Genomic DNA, 23,451 nt, shown 5'->3' on the forward strand with positions numbered 1-23,451 from the left:
GCCATCAATAGTAAGTCTTCTGATCTATAAACATGGGATATGTTTCCATTGACTTAGGTCTTTAAAAATGTTCTTTCAGGCCGGGCATGTTGGCTCATGCCTGTAATCCCAGCACTTTAGGAGGCCGAGGTGAGCAGATCTCTTGAGGTCAGGAGTTTGAGACCAGCCTGGCTAACATGGTGAAACCCCATCTCTTCTAAAAATACAAAAAATAGCCAGGTGTGGTGGCAAATTCCTGTAATCCCAGCTACATGGGAGGCTGAGGCAGGAGAATTGCTTGAACCCGGGAGGTGGAATCTGCAGTGAGCCGAGATTGCGCCACTGCACTTCAGCCTGGGTGACAGAGCGAGACTTTGTCTCAGGAAAAAAAAAAAAAAAGTTCTTTCAGTTATATTTTGTAGTTTTCAGTGTGCAGATCTTGCACATCTTTTGTTAAATTTATTCCTAAGTATTTTAATCTTTGTGATGCTATTGTGAATGGTTTTCTTAATTTGACTTTCTGATTGTTCATTACTATTTGTAGAAATGCAACATATTTTTGTATATTGATTGTGTTTCCTGCAGCCTTGCTAAATTCATTTATTCATCCTAATATTTGTTGATTTGTGTGTGTGTGTGTGTGTAATCCTTATGATTTTCCATATATAAGACCATGTCATCTGTGAATAAAGATAGTGTTACTTCCTTTTTAATCCAGATGCCTTTTATTTCTTTTCCTTGCTTGGTTGTTCTGGTTTGTCTCTGGTAGAATGTTGAACAGAAGTGGTAACCACAGAGATCCTTGTCTTATTCCTAATCTTGAGGGGAAGGCATTTAGTCTTTCATTATTAAGTATGATGTTAGCTGGATTTCATAAGTACCCGTTTTCACTTCAGGTTCACTTTCAGCTTCAGGTTGAAGAAGCTTCCTTCTATTTCTAGTTTTTTTTGGTTTTACCATGAAAGGATGTTAAATTTTGTCAAATGCTTATTTATTTATTTATTTATTTTTTAAGATGGAGTTTTGCTCTTGTTGCCCAGGCTGGAGTGCAATGGCGTGATCTCGGCTCACCGCAACCTCCACCTCCTGGGTTCAAATGATTCTCCTACCTCAGCCTCTTGAGTAGCTGGGATTACAGGCATGCGCCACCATGCCCAGCTAATTTTTTGTATTTTTAATAGAGATGGGGTTTCTCCATGTTGATCAGGCTGGTCTCGAACTCCCAACCTCAGGCGATACGCCCACCTCGGCCTCCCAAAGTGCTGGGATTACAGGCGTGAGCCACCGTGCCCGGAATTTTTTTTTTTTTTTTTGAGTCAGAGCCTCACTTTGTCGCCTCCCTCTGATGCCTGTAATCTCAGGCCCTGGAGTGCAGTGGTGCGATCTCGGCTCACTGTAGCCTCCACCTCCCGGGTTCAAGTGATTCTCGTGCATCAACCTCCCAAGTAGCTGGGATTACAGGCACGCACACCACCACGCCCAACTAATTTTTGTATTTTTAGTAGAGACAGGGTTTTGCCATGTTGGCCAGGCTGGGCTCCAACTTCTGGCCTCAAGCAATTCACCCACTTTGGCCTCCTAAAGTGGAGGGATTACAGGGGTAAGCCATCGCGCCTGGCCAATTTTTAAATTTTTGGATAGAGACAGGGTCTCACTATGTTGCCAGGCTGTTCTTGAACTCCTGGGCTCAAGCGATCCTCCAGCATCAGCCTCCCAAAGCACCAGGATTACGCTGTGAACCGCCATGCCCAGCCCTGGATTTTCATATCTTGAGTCAACTTGGCATTCTTGGAATAAATCCCACTTAGTTGTGGTGTATAATTCTTTCTGTACATTACTGGATCTGATTTGCTAGTGTTTTGTGGACAATTTTTGTATCTATATTCATGACAGATGCTGGTTTGTATGTTTTTTTTTTTTTCTTTTTTCTTGTGATGTCTTTGCTTGGATTTAGCTTCGGGATAGAACTAGCCTCCTATAATGAGTTGGGAGTGTTCTCTAATTTTCTATTTTTTGGAAAAATTTGTGGAGGATTGGTATTAATTCTTTCTTAAGTGTTTGGTAGAAATTACCAATATAGTTATCTTGGCCTTGGTTTTTTTTTTTTTTTTGTATGTAGTTTTTTAAAAATATTACTAATTCAATTCCTTTACTTGTTACAAATCGATTAAGATTTTCTATTATTTCTTGAGTCAATGTGGTAGTTTGTATCTTTTTAGGAATTTGTCTATTTCATCTAAGTTATATAATTTGTTGGCATACAATTATTTATCTTATTTTCTTATAATACTTTTACTTCTGTAATGTCAGTAGTAGGCCGGGTATGGTGGCTCATGCCTGTAATCTCAGCACTTTGGGAGGCCAAGGAGGGCAGATCACCTGAGGTCAGGAGTTCGAGACCAGCCTGGCCAACATAGCAAAACCCCATCTCCACTAAAAATACAAAAATTAGCTGGGTGTGGTGGCACGCACCTGTAATCCCAGCTACTTGGGAGGCCGAGGCAGGAGAATTACTTGAACCCGGGAGGCGGAGGTTGCAGTGAGCCAAGATGGCACCACTGCCCTCCAGCCTGGGCAACAGAGCGAGACTCCGTCTCAAAAAAAAAAAGTCATTATCAATGTCCCCCCTTTGATTCCTTATTTTAGTAACATGAATCTTCTTTCTTTTATTCTTGGTTAGTCTTACTAAAGGTTTATCAATTTTGTTGATCTTTTCAAAGGACCAACTTTCAGTTTTGTTGATTTTCTCTTGTTTTCCTATTCTTTATTTCATTCATTTCCACACTAAACTTTACTATTTCCTTCCTTCCACTTTGGGTCTAGTTTGCTCTTTTATTCCCTTGTTTCTTAAGATGAAAGTTTATGGTTTTGCTTTGAGATCTTTCTTCTTTTACAAAAATACACTTTATTTTTTGGAGCAGTTTTAGGTTCACAGCAAAATTAAGTGAAAAGCACAGAGTTCTCATATGTCCCCTCCCTCCACACTGAGCCTTCCCCACCACCAACATCCCGACCCCCAACATTTCCACCAGAGGGCTTCCTTTGCCGTAGTGGTGCCGTAGTGGCACTGGCCCAGCACCATCGTTTTTTGTTGTTGTTGTTGTTTGGAGATGGAGTCTCACTCTGTCTCCCAGGCTGGAGTGCAATGGTGCCATCTCAGCTCACTGCAACCTCTGCCTTCCAGGTTCAAGTGATTCTCCTGCCTCAGCCTCCTGAGTAGCTGGGATTACAGGCACAAGCCACCACACCCGGCTAATTTTTGTATTTTTAGTAGAGGCCGGGTTTCCTTCCCGAAGGATGCTAAAGAAAGACCCATCATGCAGCTCTGTCCTTACAGAAGGACATCAAGGAATTACCCACTGGGGAGCTCTGTCCTTCCCGAAGGACGCTGAAGAATTAACCTCAGGTCTTCAAGAGGGAACCCGTCTAACAACCATCGAGGAACCAAGGCCTCCCAGCAACCACGTGCGTGAGCTTGGCATGCGTCCTCCCTGTTGGGGCCTTCAGGGGACAGCAGCCCTAGCCCAGCCAACAGCCTGATGCAGCCTCACGAGAGACCCTGAGCCAGGATCTCCCACCACGCAGCTCCCCCACTCCTGACTCACAGAGACTGCGCTGACGACGTTTGCTGGTTTCGGCTTCTCAGTTTTGGAGTAATTTGTAACACAGCAATGGGTAATAAATACAGAGGGAGGAGAGAACACAGACCTGTGGAATTACCGTACACACTTTCTGAGGGTCCCTAAGCATCAGAGATATAAATCAAAGGCCTACCGTCCACTTTCACCCAATATGAAATTGCAGTAAAAAGTGGTATAAAGAGATAAAATGCACACATCTGCCACAGGGGTTCCGAGGACAAGCTGGTGGCCAGCGGAGCCGGGGAGGGAGCCTGTGTTCCTAGCTCAGGAGTGTTTTTCGAGCACACATCTCTGAACTGGATTCTGAAACATGGTGGGATGTTGAGATGCAGATGGAAAGGCTTTCCAAATGCCAAGGTCACCACAAGCCAAGGCCAACCAAGGATCAGATTGGGTATATTCTTAAGAATGGGCTGGGCGCGGTGGCTCACGCCTGTAATCCCAATGCTTTGGGAGGCCAAGGCGGGTGGATCACTTGAGTCCAGGAGTTTGAGACCAGCCTGGACAATATGGTGAAATCCCATCTCCACTAAAAATAACAAAAAAATTAGTTGGATGTGGTGGCATGTGGCTGTAATCCCAGCTACCCAAAAGGCTGAGGTGGGAGGATCACCTAAGCAAGGGAAATAGAGGCTGTAGTGAGCCGTGATTGTGCCACCGTACTCCAACCTGGGCGACAGGAGTAAAACCCTGTCTCAAAAAAAAAAAAAAAAAAGAATGGCTGGTAATTTAGCAAAGACATGTGCCCACTCCCTTTAAGCATTGTTTCAGCAGCCTCAACCTCCCTCGCTTAAGAGATCTTCTCAGCTCAGCCTCCTGAGAGTAGTTGGGACTATAGGCCCGGACCACCATGTCCAGCTAATTTTTTAAGTTTTCTATAGAGATGGGGTCTCGCTATGTTGCCCAGGCTGATCTTGAACTCCTGGCCTCACGTGATTCTCCTGTCTTGGCCACATCGTCGGGATTACAGGTGTGAGTCACTGCATATGGTTGGGCTAAGCCATCGTTCTTAAACTTAATTGTTTCTTTGCCACCTTTATTAATATTTTTTCTTTTGCTAGGCCCATTTTAAAGTTAAGGAATGCTTTTTAATACAAGTATCCTATATATCTTAATTTGTTTAATTTTTAAGTTGATGGGCTAGCTTTTTAAAATGTTAGTTTTGCCCTAAAGAATAATATCCATCTAACCATTCATATTTGTTCCAATAAAGATAAAATGAACCTGCCTGACGTGGTGGCACTCACCTGTAATCCAAGAGCTTTGGGAGGCCGAGGCAGGTGGATCACCTGAGGTCAGGAGTTCGAGACCAGCCTGGCCAACATGGAGAAACCCTGTCTCTACTGAAAATACAAAAATTAGCCAGGTGTGGTGGTGCACAACTATAGTCCCAGCTGCTTGGGAGGCTGAGGCAGGAGAATTGCTTGAGCCCGAGAGGCGGAGGTTGCAGTGAGCGGAGATCGCACCATTGCACTCCAGCCTGGTGGACAGAGACAGATTCCATCTCAAAATAAATAAATAAGTAAATAAATAAATATTTTAAAAGCCTGCAGATTTCAGTCCTAAACTCTCCGCCCAAGCAGTTTGACTCAGAGGGAAAATGTCTCCTCTGTTATGTTCTCTCACATTGCACGGCGTGGACTTCCATCTGGTTCGGTCGTGTGGTCAGGAACATACAAGTCAGTCTCTGCCGCTCTTTTCTTTCCCACCTGCAAGTTGAGAGTGCTGAGACTGCCCTCTTAGCCTTGGGGGATTAAAGAGACCAGACAGGGAAGGGGCCCAGTGCAGCGCCCAGGACAGAATATGTGCTCGGCACTTAACTGCTGCTGCTACCAGCGGGATCGTCCTTCAGAGTGGTAGAATCCAATTTAGGGACAGGATTAGACAGAGTGTGGGCTTTGACTTGCACCCTCTACAAGAGTGTGGGGAGGGGACGGAGGCCAGATGGCCCCAGGCAGGGACGACTAGGATGTGGCAGCATTGCTGTGTCACCGTGGCCTGGTCCTGTATTTGCCGTCCGCGTCCTCTCTGCCTGAATCCTGTTCCTAGTGCCTGGTCGTCCCTCAGAGCTCTGCTGCGTTCCACCTGTTCACCAGACATCCTGGGCTCCAGTTTCCATCTGCCCTTGTGCTGCTCTGTCATGGCATTTTGTATCCTTTTATGACAGTCTTGACGACTGTGCACGTACCCGACAGGGCTCGGCCCTCTGTGGGGGTAGACGGACGCCACACTGAATCCATCTCTTGCCCGAGATGGTAGGATCCTGTCTAAAGCTGATGAGGAGGTTGGGGGTGGGAAGAACATGGCTGGAAGAGCGTCCGGAGCCCACCCCTGTTATGGAGCGATAGAAGCCTCCCCTTTCTGTGGCCCCCACCCCACCTTTATCCTCTCTAATGCAAAACTGTAAAGCAGTTACGGTAATTTAGTTCAGCAGGTTCTGAAGTCTCACCCAGTTAGATGCTCCCTACAGTGTATTCCGTAAAATCACAATTCTCAGGGCCATGATTCAAGCAGCCGCCCAGTGGAGTTGGACTAAACAGACACCTCTGGTTTCATTTTTTTAAATTATTTATTTATTTACTTATGTATTTATTTATAGACGGTGTCTCGCTCTGTTGCCCAGGCTGGAGTGCAGTGGGATGATCTCGGCTCTCTGTAACCTCCTTCTCCCAGGCTCAAGAGATTCTCCTGCCTCAGCCTCCCGAGTAGCTGGGATTACAGGCATGCACCACGCCCAGCTAGTTTTTGTATTTTTAGTAGAGACAGGGTTTCACCATGTTGGCCAGGCTGGTCTTGAACTCCTGACCGCAAGTGATCTGCCTACCTCAGCCTCCCAGAGTACTGGGATTACAGGTGTGAGCCACCACACCTGGCTCATTTCTTTTTACATCAACACTGAGGCAACTTGAAATACATCCATTCATCTCAGCTGTAAAATAGCGGAATATTTCTTTATTCCTGGGAACATAAGGTATTAGTTGTATCTTCATCAGCAATTTTGGAAGGAGGGCATGTTGAGGCCTCTCTCAGTGTCAGCTGGCAGAGACAGGGCAATTAGTTGATGTAGCAGTCACCTACAGCTGTGTAACAAACCACCCCAAAACCGAATGGCTTAGAGGAACCATTATTTAGCTCATGATTCTATGGGTTACAGGTGTGAGCCACTGCGCCTCGCCCTGCATTCTAGCGGGATCAGCTGGGCTCCACTAGGCAGTTCTTCCTCTGGTGTTGTCTGAAGTCAGCTGGAGGCCGGTGGCCTCACTCTCGTGCCCAGCGGCTGGCTGGCAGTCACCTGGTCACAGGGTAGGCTGTGCCTCTCGTCATCCAGCAGGTTAGCCTGGGCTTGTTCACAGGGCGGGATAACAGGGTTTCCAGGACCAGCAAGAAAACAAGCCCCAATATGCAAGTGCTTTTAAAGCTACTTGTTTCTTTTTAAAAACAATTTATGTACTTATTTATTTATTATTATTTTATTTTTGAGATAGAGTTTCGCTCTTGTTGCCCAGGCTGGAGTGCAATGGTGCAATCTCAGCTCACTGCAACCTCCGCTTCCTGGGTTCAAGCGATTCTCCTGCCTCAGCCTCTGGAGTAGCTGGGATTACAGGCGCCTATGGTTATTTCTTGATCATGTACTAAACAAGGAGTGGATTATTCACACGTTTTCCAGGGAAAAGGGCAGGCAACGCTGGAACTGAGGGTTCCTCTTCCTTTCAGACCATGTAGGGTAACCTCTGGACCTTGCTGTGGCATTTGTAAACTGTCATGGTGCTGGTGGGAGTGTCTTTTATTATAATATATTAGTGTCTAATGTATTATAATTAGTGTATAATGAGCAATGGGGATGACCGGAGGTGACTTTCATTGCCATCTTGGTTTTGATGGGTTTTGGCGGGTGTCTTTAGTGTATCCTGTTTTATCAGCAGGGTCTTTGTGACCTGTGTCTTGTGATACCAGTCCTGTTGACCTCCTATCTCGTCCTGTGGCTAAGAATGCCTGGCCTCCTGGGAATGCAGCAGCCCAGCAGGTCTCAGCCTCATTTTACCCAGCCCCGATTCAAGATGGAGTTGCTCTGGTTCAAATGCCTCTGACAGTAGGAGGAGCTGAAGATTATTGGGGCTATTAGTGCAATGGACCATAGCTGGGAAATGGCAGGGCCGGGGGGGCTGTGGAGCTGACATCTGAGTGTGGGGTGCAGTTATCTGGAAGGCTGCTTTTGAGGAAAGGTGTTAGGAGTGCCCCCACTAGGACATCTGATGGGGACGGGGCCACAGGAGGATGGCAGGAACATGGCTGCAGGAGCTTCAGCCAAAGAGGGAACAGGAACTCCAGCAGGGGCTGGAGCCCTGTGCCCTGTCCAGCATCCTGGAACAGGCGTAGCAAGGAAGGAAGGGTGTGGCAGTGGTTGAGGTGCCGCCCAGCGCACCAGGGTTTGGAAGGGCACGCCCACCTGTTTGGGAGCAGACACTTCAGAGGCACTCAATAAACACTAGTCCCTGTTTTATTGACTAATGATAGTCAATGTGAAAGGAAAATAAGCCTTGGGACCCCAAAATTACTAAGTTATTTATACTGAAGGGAAAAATCAAGCAGGGAACTGCTTAGGGCCAACCTGCCTCCCATTCTATTCAAAGTCATCCCTCTGCTCACTGAGATAAATGCATATCTGCTTGCTTCCTTTGGAAGGCTGATCAGAAACTCAAAAGAATGCAACCATTGGCTGGCGCGGTGGCTCACGCCTGTAATCCCAGCACTTTGGGAGGCCGAGGCAGGCGGATCACTTGAGGTCAGGAGTTCGAGACCAGCCTGGCCAACATGGTGAAACCCCGTCTCTACTAAAAATACAAAAATTAGTCGGGTGTGATGGCTCACACCTGTAATCCCAGCTACTCAGGAGGCTGAGGCAGGAGAATCACTTGAACCCAGGAGGCAGAAGTTGCAGTAAGCTGAGACCACACCACTGTACTCCACCCTGGGTAACAGAGGGAGACTGCCTCAAAAAATAAATAAATAAATAACCAGAATGCAACCATTGGTCTCTTATCTACTATGACCTGGAAGACTCCTCCCCGCTTCAAGTTGCCCTCTTTCCAGACCAAACCAATGTCCTCTGTATTAGTCCATTTTCACATTGCTATAAAGACATCATACCCAAGACTGGGTTATTTAGAAAGAAAAGAGATTTAATTGACTCATAGTTTTGCAGGGCTGGGGAGCTCTCAGGAAACTTACAAATTGTGGTAGAAGGGGAAGCGGCATGTCTTACGTGGTGGCAGGCGAGAGAGTGGTGAGCGAAGGGGGAAAAGCCCTTGATAAAACTATCAGATCTCATGAGAACCCCCCTCACTATCACAAGGACAGCAGGGTGGAACCCTGGGACCCAGTCACCTCCCACCAGGTCTCGACCTAAACGTGTGGGGATATGGGGATTGCCATTCAAGATGAGATTTGGGTGGGGACACAAAGTTCAACCCTATCAACATCTTACATATATTGATCGATGTCTCGTGCCTCCCTAAAATGTATAAAACCAAGCTGTGTGCTGAGCACCTTGGGCAGAGGTCACCAGGCCCTCCTGAGGCTGTGTCACAGATGTGCACCCTTAACTTTGGAAAAAATATACTTCCTAAATTGAGACTTGTCTCAGATATTTGGGGTTCATATCATAGACCAGGGCAAATGCCTAGTCATGAGCCTGGGTACACGGAAAGAGATGGGGACAGGCCACTCATGAGCAAAGCCAGCTGGGGCCCCACAAGCATGGGAAGGGAGTGAGGCCCCACCTCATGAGCAGACTCTGCACTCACCCATCCACGGGGGCTGTTGGAGGTGCAGGCAGTTGGTATTGGCAGCCGGGCCACAGGGGAATCGTGCACATCTGAACTGAACCCTCCTCCTCAGGACAGACATTTTAAAATTTCACTTAAACCACGACCTCTTCATTATATAGGTTATAAAATAAACTGTTGCCGGGTTTGCTGTGAAATGGCTTGCCTATCAGCAGGCTGCCTGCTGCGTGTATTAATCAGAGTTCAGTTACAGACCGTCTGGCGTTTGTGCGTGTCCCAGCTGGGCTGGTGCATGCTGTGACAATTGTCCACGCCTGGGGATCTGTCTACTGAATCCCCAAGGAGAAAGCTTCTTTCGTGGACGGCAGGACCATTTCCACGCACACAGCCCTGGTGGGGGGAGCTGGAGTTTGCCCAGGTCCCTCCGCAGTCACAGTGATAGGTGCCCAGGTCCCTCCGCAGTCACAGTGATAGGTGCCCAGTTCCCTCCACAGTCACAGTGATAGGTGCCAGGTCCCTCTGCAGTCACAGTGATAGGTGCCAGGTCCCTCAGTCACAGTGATAGGTGCCAGGTCCCTCTGCAGTCACAGTGATGGGTGCCAGGTCCCTCCGCAGTCACCGTGATAGGTGCCCAGTTCCTGCCTCAGTCACAGTGATAGGTGCCCAGGCCCCTCCGTGGTCAGAGTGATAGGTGCTAGGTCCCTCCGCAGTCACAGTGATAGGTGCTAGGTCCCTCCGCAGTCACAGTGATAGGTGCTAGGTCCCTCCGCAGTCACAGTGATAGGTGCCCAGGCCCTTCCGCAGTCACAGTGATAGGTGCTGGGTCCCTCCGCAGTCACAGTGATAGGTGCTAGGTCCCTCCGCAGTCACAGTGATAGGTGCCCAGTTCCCTCCGCAGTCACAGTGATGGGTGCCAGGTCCCTCTGCAGTCACAGTGATGGGTGCCAGGTCCCTCCGCAGTCACAGTGACAGGTGCTTCATATTTGTATCTCATTTTATCCTCACGACAACTCTGCTGTCAATTCTGATTCTGAGGCCAAACAAGGCTGGGAAGCTGGGTGACCTGGCAGGGACCTGGCCATTGCAGGGAGGGGGCTGCGGACGGAGCCAGAGGCTTCCAAAGAGACGGGAAAGCATCCAGTTTGCAGACCAGGAATCAGTACATCTGGAACCGTGAGGCAAGGAGGAGCTTCGAGATCATCCAGGGGGCCTCCTACCTGCCGGGGACTTCCACTCCTATTCCCTCCCAAGCAGCTCTCTGCTCACAGTCTCTGTGTAAGCAACGGTCCCTGACAGCTTCAACTTGGAGAGGGCAAGGGAAGGATGAGCTGCCTCTCCTATTTAATTTTAATTTAATTTTTTTTTTTTTGAGGAGTTTCGCTCTTGTTGCCCAGGCTGGAGTGCAATGGTGCGATCTCGGCTCACCGCAACCTCCGACTCCTGGGTTCAAGTGATTCTCCTGCCTCAGCCTCCCAAGTAGCTGGGATTACAGGCATGCGCCACCATGTCCAGCTAATTTTGTATTTTTAATAGAGACGGGGTTTCTCCATGTTGGCCAGGCTGGTCTCGAGCTCCCAACCTCTGGTGATCTGCCCACCTCGGCCTCCCAAAGTGCTGGGATTACAGGCGTGAGCCACCGCGCCTGGCCTATTTTAATTTTAATTTTATTTTTTTGTGAGACAGGGTCTCACTCTGTCACCCAGGTTGGAGTGCAGCGGTACCATCAGGGCTTGCTGCAGCCTCAGCCTCCCCAGGCTGAAGTGGTTCTCCCACCTCAGCCTCCCAGGTAGCTGGGACTATAGGTTCATGCTACCATGCCTGGCTAATGTTTCTATTTTTTGTAGAAACAGGATCTCGCCATGTTACCCAGGGTGGTTTCGAATTCCTGGACTCACACAATCCTCCCGCCTCTGCCTCCCAAAGTGCTGGGATTACAGGTGTGAGCCACCACATCAGGCCTGCCCCTCCTATTTTGTTCCAATTATTTACGAGGGGTTGCGCAAAGAAGCTCTCCAGCTAAAGGGACTGAGCTTTTACTCCCTGCAGCTGTGTGACCTCAGGCAAGTTAGTCTCGGAAGGTGCTTCTGCTACACAGGTATAGCATGCAATGAACGGGGGCTTTGTCATGACGACCACGATGGTGATGATGGCGCTTTGCCCTGATTCTGATTGGCTGGGTTGGTGAAGGGCCGGGGTGCTTCCTCCTGAAGGTGATCCTATGAACCGCCCCAGAGAAACACTCCTGCATCTCACAGCGTTCTCCCTCGTGCTCTTGTCTTCTCTTTCCTACCAGATTCCAAATTCTCTTCCCAAGAGGTGGCATGAAGCTGTGAGTCCCAGCTGCAACCAACAGAGAAGCAAGCGAGCCGTGAACCTCATCGATCCGGCCAGTCAGCACCTCCGTCTCTCCACGCAGGCCAGGTGGCTCCAGATGCGGGACTTGATCCTGGCAGCTTGGCAGCTTTGCAGCTTTGCATCTGTAAGGCGCATATTACTGTAGAGTGCTTTTCAGCGTTACATAAGTCATTCGTATGTATTGCAGAAACACAGCGAGGAAAAGAGAGACTGCACTTGTTATGGGCTGAGCATTCAGGTGGGCGTGCCTCCCCCCGGATTCACGTGTCAAAGCCCCAACCCCCAGCACTGCAGAAGGGGACTGCGTTGGAGATGAGGTCCTCACAGAGGTGATTAGGGTAAAATGAGGTCGCTAGGGTGGGCCCTGATTGGACTGGTGTCCTTGTAAGAAGAGCAGATGAGGACAGACACACACACAGAGGGACAGCCCTGTGGGGATACAGGGAGGAGTCGGCGTCTGCATGCCAAGGAGAGGCCTCAGAGGAACCAGCCCTGCTGACGCCTTGATCTTGGATGTTCAGCCCCCAGGATGTGAGAGGATGCGTGTCTGTGGCCGAGGCCCTGCAGCCTGTGTGCTGTGCACAGCAGCCCAGGAAGCAAATCCAGCACATCAACAAGGCTGAGAAAACGCTTGTCTTTGCGGCCCCTACTGCCGGAGGCCACCACACGAGCAAGGGGCTGCAGTCTCCCTGCTGTCAGAAGTTTGCTCTGTGTCCTGGCAGACAGCACCCCCATCGTGGAGCTTCCGGGAGACGGGTGCTGCTCAGGCTGGGTGCACAGAAGGGCCAAGGCAGGGTAGGGCTCCTGTATCAGGGCCCGGGTGGGGTTGCCAGGTACAGCCCTGTCGGGGAAAGGCCCCCGAGGAGGTGGATTTGTAAAGGACAGACTCAGGGACAGAATTTCAGAGAAACCCGTCAGTGGCTTTCCCCTAGTGCAAATTCACCTGATCCTCGCGGAGACCTATGAGACCAGCTGGTCAGCGCCCACCAGCGCTTTTGACCACACAGGAAGCAGAGGCTCTGAACAAGACAATGTGCCCCCAACAGAACCCCCACAGCGCTGACACGCACACAGACTCCTCCAGCATAGCCACCCCTCCCCACGAGGCGCACAGACTCCTCCAGCATGGCCATCCCTTCCCCACGGAGCCGTGTCCGGAGGCAGAGGGGGCTTGTGGTGGCAGAGAACCCATGCCTCCCGCCCCTCACTGCACCGCGCTCAGGGGGCACCAGGGACTGAGCCCTTCCAGCTCCGGCAAAAAAGAGGAACAAAAACACACTGATTTTACGAGACCAAGTTCAGTCTGTGGCCTGTCCCGACACTAAAGGATGGGCTTATTTTTTAGTGTAATGACAGGACCAGGGACGTTAGGAAATTAACCAGATGAGAACTGAAACTGAGGGAGAGGCCCTGAAGTACCTCCCCTAGTGTTTCCAAGAAGTGACACTAGGCTTGTGTTTAGCGGCCTGCGTGGTGCCTTCCTCCGTGGTGGCCCCAGGCAGGAGGGGTGTGGTCTGAGTGCCCTTATCTAACGCTCACTTTTCTCCCAGAACTAACTCTTCTGTTGCTTGAGTTTCAAAATTTTCTTTTTTTTTTTGACAGAGTCTCGCGCTGTCACCCAGGCTGCAGTGCAGTGGCGCAATCTCATCTCATTGCAACCTCTACCTCCTGGTTTCAAGTGATTCTCCCACTTCAGCCTCCTGAGTAGCTGGGATTACAGGCACCCACCACCACGCCCGGCTAATTTTTGTATTTTTGTAGAGATGGGGTTTCACCATGTTGGCCAGGCTGGTCTCGAACTCCTGACCTCAAATGATCCACCTGCCTCAGCTGGGATTACTGAGATTACAGGCGTGAGCCACTGTGCCCAGCCTTGAAATTTTTTTGGGTGGGAGGGGTACACAGAGAGCAAGTTTATATGGTGAATGCTGATGGCAAACATCATCCAAGAGAGACAAGATGGGAAAGGTGCTGCAACCAGAGGCCCTAGGGAGCCTCAGGCTAGATACGAAATGTCACCCAGGGAAAGGCCTGGGCTCTGGGGAGGCTGGCAAGACCCTCAGCCTTTCAGCAGCCTGCGGACAAGCACTTCAGAGTCAGTGCAACCACTGCTGTCCTCATGCCCTGCCACCAGCATCTCTCCTCCTCTCTCTGTCATCTCCTCACCCAGTGAGACAAGAACATGCTGGATTTCCGTGCTCATGACGGTGCCATTCTCTTCCTTGTCAAACACCTGAAGTCTTTCCACATAATCCTCTTAGGTGCCCTGGTCCCTGTTCCCTGCCACTGTCTGCAGCAGGGGCAGGAAGTGCTCAAAGTCCAGCACCTTCACGTTCATCTCATCACTCTTGGGGTTCCCCAGGACCTCGAGCGCCGTGGCATTGGTGGGGTTCTGGCCCAGGGCCCTCATCACGTCCCCACAGGGGCTGGAAGGACCTTGCCGTCACCTGTTCAGTCAAACAGCCGGAAGGCAGCCTTGAACTCTGTGCTGGTCCTTGGTGAAGTCACACGTCTTGACTGCTCAGCTCCACAGGAACTTTCCCTGTAGTAATGGCTCAGTGAAATATATATATATATATATATATATTTTTTTTTTTTTTGAGACGGAGTCTCACTCTGTTGCCCAGGCTGGAGTGCAGTGGCACAATCTCAGTTCACTGCAAGCTCCACCTTCCGGGTTCATGCCATTCTCCTGCCTCAGCCTCCCTAGTAGCTGGGACTACAGGCGCCCGCTACCACGCCCAGCTAGTTTTTTTTGTATTTTTAGTAGAGACGGGGTTTCACCATGTTAGCCAGGATGGTCTCGATCTCCTGACCTCATGATCCGCCCGCCTCGGCCTCCCAAAGTGCTGGGATTACAGGCGTGAGCCACCGCACCCGGCCGGCTCAGTGAAATATTTTATAATCATGATCTATGTCTATGCCTAAATCGCCCTGCCTAAGACACTGAATAGCCTGAGAAAACTCCCTTTCGTGCTAACTCACTGGGCTTTTTTCTGGAAGACTTCCTTGGCCCCGCCGGCATCAGTACTTGAGCCGCTCCTTTCCCTATTTCTCGGGATTTAGGTGATATATTGGATCTGTGAGCTGTTGGGTTCTCCTGCACGCATTTAAAATACCAAATTGTCGGGCGCGGTGGCTCACACCTGTAATCCCAGCACTGTGGGAGGCGGAGGCGGGTGGATCACCTGAGGTCAGGAGATCGAGACCATCCTGGCTAACATGGTGAAACCCCATCTCTCCTAAAAATACAAAAATTAGCCGGGCGTGATGGCAGGTGCCTGTAATCCCAGCTACTTGGGAGGCTGATGCAGGAGAATCGCTTGAACCCAGGAGGCGGAGGTTGCAGTGAGCTGAGTTTGTGCTACTGCACTCCAGCCTGGGTGACAAGAGCAAAATTCTGTCTCAAAAGGAAAGAAAAAAGAAACAAATAAACAACAACAACAACAACAACAACAAACAAACCTGTCGGGCGCGGTGGCTCACGCCTGTAATCCCAGCACTTTGGGAGGCTAAGGTGGGTGGATCACCTGAGGTCAAGAGTTCGAGACCAGCCTGGCCAACATGGTGAAACCCCATCTCTACTAAAAAACCAAAAATTAGCTGGGTGTGATGGCACGCACCTGTAATCCCAGCTACTTGGGAGGCCGAGGCAGGAGAATCGCTTGAACCCGGGAGGTGGAGATTGCAGTGAGCCGAGATCATGCCACTGCACTCCAATGTGGCTGACCAGCAAAACTCTATCTCAAAAATAAACAAATCTGTCGGGTGTGGTGGCTCATGCCTGTAATCCCAGCACTTTGGGAGGCTGAGGTGGGCAGATCACCTGAGGTCAGGAGTTCAAGATCAGTATGGCCAACATGGTGAAACCCCGTCTCTACTAAAAACACAATATTAGCTGGGGGTGATGACACATTCCTGTAATCCTAGCTACTCAGGAGGCTGAGGCAGGAGAATCGCTTGAATCTGGGAGGCAGAAGTTGTAGTGTGGTGAGCTGACATCACACCATTGCACTCCAGCCTGGGCAACAAGAGCAAAACTCTGTCTCAAAACAAACAAACAAGCAAAAAAAAAAAAAACCAAACAAATCTGTTGGGAAGCTAAAGTGGGAGGATCACTTGAGCCCAGGAGTTCAAGAGCAGCCTACCAACATAGTGAGACCCTGTCTCTACCGAAAAAAAGAAAACTTAGCCGAGCACGGTGGCTCGCAACTGTAGTCTTAGCTACTGGGGAGGCTGAGGTGGGAAGATCACTTGAGCCCAGGAGGTCGAGGCTGCAGTGAGCCATGATCACACCACTGCACTCTAGCCTGAGTGACAGAACAAGACCCTGTCTCAAAACAGACTCCAAATTTGAACAGGTGAATTTTATTTTTTTTCCGAGACAGAGTCTAGCTCTGTCGCCCAGGCTGGAGTGCAGTGGTGCACTCGGCTCACTGAAACCTCAGCCTCCTGGATTCAAGCAATTCTCCTGCCTCAGCCTCCCGAGTAGCTGGGATTACAGGTGCCAGCCACCATGTCTGGCTAATTTTGTACTTCCAGTTGAGACGGGGTTTCACCATTTTGGCCAGGCTGGTCTTGAACTCCTGACCTGAGGTGTTCTGCCCACCTCGGCCTCCCAAAGTGCTGGGATTGCAGGAGTGAGCCACCATGGCCTGGCTGTTAATTTTCAGAAACCGTAGGTATGTTTTGTTTGTTTGTTTGTTTTTTGCCCCAGAGTACAATTTGAAAAAATATTTGTGTAAAAGAGAAAAACTAAAGTTTTTGCTTGCTCGCGTGCAGATGGCGTGTGTCCTGGTGTGCAGGCGTCTGGGAGGAAGGGGCCTTCCTTTGAGAGATGGCATTTCCCTGTGTTTTCTGAGGGGGAATGCATGGCTAAAGAGTTGAAGTGGGTCTGTCCCCTTCCCTGTGACAGGAGCCTGCTTGGGACAGTGGCTGCTGCCTTCATGAGGAGGCTTTAGTGAATTTAAGGGACCCGTGGATGTGTCTTCAGTTCGGAAACAGGGGCACAGGTGCCTGCCCTTGCCTGCAGAGTAGGGTGTGGGCCCCGGGAGGTGCTCTGGTCCAAGCCGCATTTCTAAGCAAGCGGGAGGCTGAGGTCTTTTTTGCAGGCCCCTGAGTCACACAGGCCTCCAGGCGGTGGACACTCAGTGGGGTTTAGGTGCACGGGGCATGCGGGGTGTCGTAACCTCTGCGAAAGATTCCAGAGGGGAGTGGGACTGGCAGGTGAGCCTCAGACCCAGGCCCCGAGCAAAGGCTGGTGGCCAGGAGCATGGGGCCACACACCCCGCCTGCTCGGACTGGCTGGGGTGCCTGAAGAGGGCAGCCTCGGCCTGCACCCCAGCAGCCTCCACTTGGTCTCTCTCTGTCTCTGCTCCTCCCTCAGCCAGGACCTTGGAGCCCCTCAGACTCTGACACTCGCTGAGAGGGTGCGAAGCGTGGACCACAGCTCCCAGCTGTCACCTGCCCAGGCCCTGCGCTGGGCTTTGCAGGCCCGCGGTCTTCACCATGTGGCCACTTCACAGTGCGGTTACTGTCGCCCCACTTTGCAGGAGGAGATGGGGTCTGGACTCACACCCAGGGCGGCTACTCTGTGCAGACACTTCCCCACCTGCTGGCGTTGGCCTGCTCTTGTGACCTTGACTTTGACCTGCAGGCTGATGAGGCCAGGCTCCTCTGGGAGTCGCTCTCTACTCTCTGCTGACCCCTGGGATGGGGGATGGATGTGTTACAGGAAACGGGTCCGGATCTAGACGCCAAGAGGGGGTTCTTGGATCTTGCACAAGAAATATAATTCAGGGTGAGTCCGTAAAGTGAAAGCAGTTTATTAGGAAAATAAAGGAATTAAGAATGGCTTACTCCATAGACAGAGCAGCCCCAGGACTGCTGGTCGCCCATTTTTATGGTTATTCTTGATGACATGCTAAACAAGGGGTGGAGTATTCATGCCTCCCTTTTTTAGACCATATAGGGTAACTTCCTGATGTTGCCATGGCATTTGTAAACTTGTCATGGTGCTGGTGGGAGTGTAGCAGTGAGGACGGTCAGAGGTCACTCTTGTGGCCATCTTGGTTTTGGTGGGTTTTATCCAGTTTCTTCACTGCAAGCTGTTTTATCAGTAAGGTCTTTATGACCTGTATCTTGTGCCAACCTCCTAGCTCATCCTGTGACTTAGAATGCCTTACCTGTCTGGGAACGCAGCCCAGTAGATCTCAGCCTTTTACTCAGCCCCTGTTCAAGATGGAGTCGCTCTGGTTCAAAAGCCTCTGACAGATGGCAACAATCTCACCGGACTCAGCGCCTCCAGACTGAACTCAGTTTCTCAAGAATCATTTCCAGGGGCGAGGTCTTAGTGCACCCAGGGTTTCTAATCTCTTTGCTGTGAAAGATCTTGTTTATAATTTTTGCCTCTGTGGAAGTCTATGTTTAAAAAATAATGTGTCTCCTAGGAAAAAAAGCTTTTGTTTGCATTGTTTTCCTATTACCTATTAGCCAAAAATAGTTAACGTCCATCCAGTAGAGATTAGTATCCACACACTGGAGTTCGTGTATTTACAGCAAAGTTATTATCTTTCGTTTTGGTAAACTTTTACATCTGAGATAAATATAGGGTTGTCTTTGGGCTTTTAAGAATGCCGAGGGCCCCTGGCTCTCCCGGCATCCTCTTGGAGATCAGGGAAATCTGGGTGGGAACCTCCTCATTTTACAAAAAAAAAACTAAGACCAAATGGGTAACGTCCTTGTTTAAGGTCACAGGCTGGCGCTGAGCCTTGGCTCTCAGCTCCCCTGGCAGTCACGCGACTCAGCGTCCAGCCCTACCTGCTCCAGGGCCCTCCCTACTGCCGGCCGCTGCCTGTCCTCTCCCCTGACCTGCCTTGAGCCAGACTGGGCCCCCTGGGCCTTGGGCAGGGCTGGATGGGCAAGTTGTCCAATGAGGCCCCCTCAGAACTGGAACGCCTCCTTCTGGGTGTGGAGGTGGGCAGCAATCTGCCATTTGGCCCTGGGATCACCTCTCTGGCTCAGTTTGCTTATCTGTGAGGCCAGATGTCGGCAAGTTCAGGCTGAGAATTAGAGCGAATAATGAAGAGGGAGCCCCTTTCCCAGGGCCTGGCTCATATGCACCGTGGACAACAAATACCAAAAAGGCTGGGCACGCGGCTCACACCCGGAATCTCAGCACTCTGGGAGGCCGAGGTGGGTGGATCACTTGACGTCAGGAGTTCGAGACCAGCCTGGCCAATGTGGTGAGACCCCATCACTGCTAAAAATACAAAGATTAGCCGGGCGTGGTGGCGGGGGCCTGTCACCCCAGCTACTCCGGAGGCTGAATGAGGCAGGAGGATTGCTGGAACCCAGGAGGTGGAGGCTGCAGTGAGCCGAGACCGTGCCACTGCACTCCAGCCTGGGCGACACAGCAAGTCTCTGTCTCAAACAAACAAATAAGCAAAAAAACTACTTTTCCTCTTTTCATTCCTAGCAAAAATCCCCTCTCTGGACAAATACTACTCAAGGTCAGAATCTCCCTTTGCCCCCAGTTTTTCATTGAGGAGGCTGAGGATCTGAGTCTCTCTCTCCTTTTTTTTTTTTTTGAGATCCAGTCTCACTCTGTTGCCCAGGCAGGAGTGCAATGGCATGATCTTGGCTCACCACGAGTCTCTTTCTTAATAACCAACCCCATTACCGGGTCAGGAGAAGCTGCTGCGCTGTGGCTGCATCAGGGCCTAGAGCCGGGCTGCCTGCCTCTGCTGCCCCGTGTGCTGGCGGATAAGGTAGGGAGGTTTGTTATGCCTCAGTTTCCTTAAAGGTAAAATGGGGTGTCAGTCGTCTCTACCTTGTGGCCTGGTTTTGGTTAATGAACTAATCTACACACATAACAAGGGCTCAACAAAGGTTAGCGATGACGTTTCCTGCCTATCTGAGCACCTGCACGCTGGAACCCTGTAAACAGTTGAGGGTGGGTGGCTGACTTCCAGCTCCCTTCAAATGCTTCTCTGAGTGTCTGGGCACCTGCGGCTCTCCAGGGGCTCGGCTCAGGTCTCAGTGATCACAGATTCTAATGAAGAAAGGGTCTGTCTCTGTCATCCAGGCTGGAGTGCAGGGGGCACGTTCATGGCTCACTGCAGCCTCGACTCCCACCTAAGCCTCCTGAGTAGCTGAGACTACAGGTGTGCTGGACCACACCCAGCTAATTTTAATTTTGTTGCCTAGGCTGGTCTGTCAGTGGAGTTTTATACCATTGAGACAAACATAATATTTGGGGCTGATCTAAAAGCTCAAAGTGAGGCTGAAGGAGCCATCCAATGTTTAAATGAAGAGGTACATCATAATTCATTTTTAATAAGTATGCAGAGCTGGGCGGCTCATGCCTCTAATCCTGGCATTTTGGGAGGCCAAGGTGGGAGGATCGTTGAAGCCAGGAGTCTGAGAGCAGCCTGGGTAACAGAGTGAGACCCCATCTTTACTAAATAAATAATAAATAAATAAATAGCTGGGCGTGGTGGCGCATGCTTATAGCCCTAGCTATTTGAGAGGCTGAGGTGGGAGGATCCCTTCAGGGATCCTGTAGTGAGCTATGATCATACCACTGCACTCCTAGCCTGGGTGACGGGGGGACACCCTTTTTCTAATAATAATAATAAATTATAAAATTTATAAATTATAAAATGTGTGCTTATGATAAATCTAAACATTACTACCTAACATACATAGAAATTTTATTGTAATAAAATTTCTTTACCCTTGCCCATTCAGTATCATATCTTCACAGAGCCTTCTGGACTTGTATCTGCCTATGTTGTTTTCTGTTTTTTTTTTTATTTGTTTGTTTGTTTTGAGACAGAGTCTTGCTCTGTCGCCCAGGCCAGAGTGCAATGGCTAGATCTCAGCTCACTGCAACCTCTGCCTCCCGGGTTCAAGCAATTCTTCTGTCTCAGCCTTCTGAGTAACTAGGATTACAAGAGAGCACCACCACGCCCAGCTAATTTTTGTATCTTGTTTTAGCAGAGGTGGAGTTTCACCATGGCTGGTCTGGAACCCCCGACCTCAAGTGATCCACCAGCCTTGGCCTCCCAAAGTGCTGGGATTACAGGTGTGAGCCACTGCATCTGGTCATTTATTTATTTATTTATTTTTTGAGATAGAGTCTCACTCTGTCGCCTAGGCTGGAGTGCAGTGGCACAATCTTGACTCACTGCAACCTCTGCCTCCCAGGTTCAAGCAGTTCTCTGCCTTAGCCTCCCGAGTAGCTGGGATTACAGGCACCTGCACCACGCCAGGCTAATTTTTTTTTGTATTTTTAGTAGATACGGGGTTTCACCATCTTGGCCAGTCTAGTCTTGAACTCCTGACCTCGTGATCCACCCGCCTCAGCCTCCCAAAGTGCTGGGATTACAGACAGGTGTGAGCCACCGCGCCCGGCCATTTTTTGTTTGTTTGTTTTAAATAAAGCACATCATTGTATATTCACTGCTCTGCACTATTTTTATTTTTTAATTTAACAGATCTTGGAGACTATATCCTATCTGTGTACACAGAATTATCACATCACAACTTTAGAAAAATGTCTTAAATTAAAAATGCTAAATGAATGTTCTAGAGTTTATTTAACCAAGTGTCTGGTTGTTCTCAGGCTTCCTGTGATTATAGGTAGAGCTATAAGTCAGCACATCCCTGTATCCACACATCCCGCGGTGCCTGTGGGAATTTATCTGTGGCACAGATTACCCAAAGTGACATGAGGGGTGAGAGGTTTTACAAATGGTGAATTCCACGAGCTTTGCAAATCTTAACTCCTTTTTCAAGAATAAGGGAACTGTGAGTAGGACAGGTGCACGGTACTTTCATTTTATTTTAGTCTAAGTATTTTCTGAAATAATTTGAAGAGGCTTAAAGGGAGGTGCAGGCTGGGTGCGGGGGCTCATACTTGTAATCCCAGCACTTTGGGAGGAGGAGGTGGGAGAATACTTGAGCTCAGGAGTTCGAGATCAGCCTGGGCAACACCGTGAGGCCCCATTTCTACAAAAAAACATTTTTTTAAATTAGCCAGACATGGTGGTGTGTGCCTGTGGTCCCGGCTACTTGGGAGGCTGAGGTGGGAGGGCCACTTGAGCTCTGGAGTTCAAGGCTTCAGTGAGCTATGATTGTACCACTGCACTCCAGGGTGGGCGACAGAGCAAGACCCTGTCTCAATAATAAAAAAAAAAAAAAAAAAAAGGAAAAAAAGGGGCACAGTAGACAGTACCAGTACTTGGTATTTTAAATGGTTTTCAAATGAAACCCACCCAAGCTCACCAAGTCCAGCCGGGGCCTGAGGACCTGAGCAGGCGCCAGGTCACACAAGGTACCGGGTGCAGGAGGCGGAGCCCGCAGCGGGCCCTGCCCTGACAGCGGCACCTGCGCGGCCTCCGCAGGTTCTGGGATCGGCCGCCGGCCAGGTGCAAGGGAGGGGGGAACAGGAGCCGCTGTCCTGGGGCTGAGAGGGCTCCGCGGTCTGGAGGGGACGGCGTCAGCGCCCGCGGGGGTTCGCAGGGCAGCTCCGGGGCGACCCCCACCCCCGCCACGGTCAAGTGTCGATACAGTGTTGCCAGCCGGGTGCCAACTATGAATAAGTCCAAGGGCGCAGCACGTGGGCTGAAACGCGATCCTTCCGCGGAGCCGCTGCTCGCAGGGCCGTCCCCACCGAGCCCGCCGCGCGGCGACCCCTGACGGCGACCCTAAGCCCCGGCCGACTAGGGGAGGAGCTCGCGCGCGAAACTTCCCCGGCGCCCGCAGGAGACCCCGGCAGGGGAGATGCCGGGGCCCAGGCAGAGCTCGGAGGCCCCTCCCGGCCCCACCCCGCGCCCCGGCCCCCTCTGCCCCCGACCCGGTCCCTGGGAGCCCTCGCGGGACCCCAGCCTGGTCCTTCGCCACCTCCCCCCGTTCAGCCCCGACCTCCCTGATCCCCGCGCCCCCCGCGGTCCCGGCCCGCCCGCCCCCTCCCCCAACCCGGGCCCCAGCCCCGTCCGTTAGCGGATCCCATGCAGGCTCCGCACCCGGCCCCGCCGGCGCCCTCGGCCCACACCTCTCTCCGCGCGCGTGTCCCCCCGTGCCCCCCCCGTATCCCCCCCGCGTCGCCCCCCCGCGTCCTTCCCCCGTGTCCCCCCAGCGTGTCCCTCGGCCGCCCCGCGCGCGCCGGCGGAACTGTGGGATCGCCGCGCACAGGAAGTGGCGGCGGCGGCGCGGCCGAGGGCGGAGGGCGGAGGGCGGCGGGATGGGGGCCGGGGGCGGCGGGCGCCGCACTCGCTGAGGCCCCGACGCAGGGCCGGGCCGGGCCCAGGGCCGAGGAGCGCAGCGGCCAGAGCGGGGCCGCGGAGGCGACGCCGGGGACGCCCGCGCGACGAGCAGGTGGCGGCGGCTGCAGGTGAGTACCGAGGCCCCCACCCGAGGTCGGGCCGCCCCCCTCTTCCCCCACGCCCCGCCGCCGCCGGAGGTCGCCCCTGTCCCAGCCGTCCGACCTCGGGCCGCCCGGGGCCCCGCGCCGCAATGGGCCGGCCGCGCTCCGCGGGGCGCGGGGCGCGGGGCCTGGGAAGGCGCGGGGCCGGGAGGAGGTCTGGGCCCGGGTCCTGTACGCCCCCCGCAACCCCGGCCTCCCCGGCGGCCTGGTCCAGCGCGAGGCCCCGGCCACTTCCCGCAGCAGCCTCGGTGGCGCTGGG

The 23,451-nt window shown here is 51.5% G+C and overlaps 1 protein-coding gene and 1 pseudogene across 1 annotated transcript in view; one reads left to right on the plus strand and one right to left on the minus strand.

The window, feature by feature from the left end:
- Positions 1-8,353: 8,353 nt before the first annotated feature.
- Positions 8,354-14,786, minus strand: LOC134729728 (myosin light polypeptide 6-like; annotated as a pseudogene).
- Positions 14,787-23,004: 8,218 nt separating this feature from the next.
- The window catches only part of AGPAT3 (1-acylglycerol-3-phosphate O-acyltransferase 3), a 121,955-nt gene continuing 121,508 nt past the window's right edge, over positions 23,005-23,451 (plus strand). The window contains exon 1 of the mRNA XM_034947979.3: positions 23,005-23,159. The gene's annotated coding sequence lies outside the window, so the exon portion shown is untranslated. The remainder of the gene's footprint in view (positions 23,160-23,451) is intronic.

The sequence above is a fragment of the Pan paniscus genome, chromosome 22 (genome assembly GCF_029289425.2).
Source record: "Pan paniscus chromosome 22, NHGRI_mPanPan1-v2.0_pri, whole genome shotgun sequence".
Classification (NCBI taxonomy): domain Eukaryota; kingdom Metazoa; phylum Chordata; class Mammalia; order Primates; family Hominidae; genus Pan; species Pan paniscus.